This window comes from Herpailurus yagouaroundi, unplaced genomic scaffold (assembly GCF_014898765.1).
Source record: "Herpailurus yagouaroundi ecotype Mexico unplaced genomic scaffold, PumYag 251, whole genome shotgun sequence".
Taxonomy (NCBI): Eukaryota; Metazoa; Chordata; class Mammalia; order Carnivora; family Felidae; genus Herpailurus; species Herpailurus yagouaroundi.
The window spans coordinates 734,271-736,702 of NW_024412468.1; the positions used below are offsets into that span (position 1 = coordinate 734,271).

The 2,432-nt window shown below is 44.1% G+C and overlaps 1 long non-coding RNA gene across 1 annotated transcript; it reads right to left on the reverse strand.

Annotated features, from left to right (window-relative positions):
• Positions 1–978: 978 nt before the first annotated feature.
• LOC121020756 (uncharacterized) lies at positions 979–2,426 on the reverse strand. Its single transcript, XR_005786269.1, has 2 exons — positions 2,140–2,426; positions 979–2,089 (listed from the first exon to the last, which is right to left on the reverse strand). It is a non-coding gene; the product is annotated as an uncharacterized LOC121020756 (long non-coding RNA).
• Between the last annotated feature and the right edge of the window lie 6 nt (positions 2,427–2,432).

Consider the following 2,432-nt stretch of genomic DNA (forward strand, 5'->3'; position numbering starts at 1 on the left):
CAAATGTTTCACGAATTTTCACCTGCTGTGAGCCAGATGCACAGTTCGCACCCGCGGCAAGACCCAGAAACAGAACAAGCCCGAGCTTGGGGGTTATTGAAGCCAAGAGCGCACAAAACCTGAGGGTGGTCGGGTGAGATCTCCAGGTTCAGTAGAAAGGGAGGCCTTGGGACCCTCAGACGGACAGGGGTGGGTTCTCTCTCCCTCTCTCCCTGCCGAGTCTCAAGTCAGACCCTCCCTAACTGCATAACCCACAGCCCTTGCGGTATGAAAACCCCTAAAAATATCTTGTCCCATCATTTGTTTTCCTAAACAACTCTGTATTTGGAATGAGATTCTGTGTCTTCATACTTTCAACCTGACTTCCCAAAGATCAACCCAGCTTTGTCCTTAACAGTTAACATTATGACCACATCACTGTAAACCACCACTTATTGGTTAATAGAAATAAATAAAAATTTCCTTAGGTAACAGGGGTCCTAAACCCCTTTATCATTCTGCATAAGTAAATCTGACAACACTTTTGAACTGCCTGAAATTAACTACACTATTCCTGATGGAGTGTTTGAGCTCTGGAATCTGACAGGTAGATTCAGATGTAGATCCATGTTCTAGCAGTACAACTGTAGTCAAGTTATTTAGCTTTTGTATGCCTGTTTCTTCATCTAGGAGAGATTTTTTTCTTTTTTTAAAGAGGATTGGAAGACCCTCATGAGGTCTCCGTCCATACACTTATTTGTTTCTAATGTCTATTTACTTAAGAGAGAGTGCATGGGGGGGGTGTGGGGGGGGAACGAGAGAGAAAGAGAGAGAGAGAGAGAAAGAGAGAGAATCCCAAGCAGGCTCTGAGCTGTCAGTGCCAAGCCCGACATCCCACAAGCTGTGAGATCATGACCTGAGAGGAAATCAAGAGTCAGATGCTCAACCGGAAGAGCCACCCATGTACCCCAGGAAATTAATGATTTTAACATGCATTGATTGCAATCCAATATAGTTGTATTCACAGATACACCAGATAATTACAAAATTTACTTAAATATTAATTCATAACCCACTGCAGCCAGTATCACTTGGTAAGAGGACGTTTACTTAGAGTTGTACAAAGCGTGCCTTCTTGCAATCATGTACGTACATCTCTGGGATGATGGTAAACTGGTGACTGGACTAGTGCAGTTATATAGATCTTGTTCAGTGAAATACATAGGGAATGGAATTGAAGGCAGAGATGATTATGAGGTTGAAGGAGTGAGTTATGATTTCTAAACTGAACTGGGAAAGAAGTGAGAACAAGGGAGTGACAGGTTGGTAGAAAAGAGGGAGACAATGCTATATGAGGCGTGAGTGATGAAACCAGAGAACCAAGTGGTTATTAAAAGAATAGTGTAACAGACCCTGATTTCCCAACTGGCGTATTTCTGAATATGACCGTGTGGACACAGGACCTGGTGGCTAAGGTGGAGCGGACGGGAAGGTCCACTGGAGTGGATGGAGTGCAAGTCGTTGTAGGAGTAGCATTTTGAGACAGTGACCTACACGGACACTGAAGATCATGATCTTTTTGTGATGAGCATCCCGTCTCCAGTGCCTTAAACTGGGAATCGCTCCAAAAGCAGAGCTGGAGAGGAAGAGAGAGGACCAAGGACTGAATGCATGTTATCTTTATCCATTATTAACCTGTGACTGAAATTTTAGATAAAAAATAGTAAATGACAAATCTTGGTTAGTGTACAGACGTACTCAGAGAACATAAAATCACTCCTCTTCCAATCCACTCATCACAGGAATTTTGTTCTCAGTTTAATGGGAGATGTAAAATATTGAGCAAAGCAACCTCTGCTGTACCCTGAGCCCTGTAACTGGTGTCCCCAGCCACAGAGGTTCTAGTTAAGGGACAGCTTCCATTAAAGCCCTAGATTTTCTATCACTTTGGTTCTTGAAAGTTTAAGTTTTTAATGCAGTTTCTGCCCACAGGCTTTGTTCGTGTAGATTGACTATTGGATGTGAGGGGAAGAGACTGACAGTAGGGTCCCGGAGAGGCCACAGCACAACACATGGGGCAAGTGATCAATGACAGGTACACAGAACTGTACTCAGATGCCCTCAGAACATCTGAGTACTCAGAACTGTACCCAGATGTACCAGATGCCCTCAACTGGGGGAAGGGCCGACTTTATGCCCACTGGCTCATTTAAGGCTTCAACAGTTGAGGTAGGTGTTATTACTCTGACCCCGATGTTAAATTAAAGAACAGGAAATGAGTAATGCGCCCAACGTGTCATAGCTACTAAATGGAGGAAATGGGATCTGAACTCATATCTCCCTAACTCTAGAAGCTACAAGTCTGTGCTTAAATGGTCTTGACGTTTGGGGCTGGGAAGAAGTCCCAGAGGCGATCATGGGTCTACTGACGCAGATCCCTTTGGAGGAAAGTG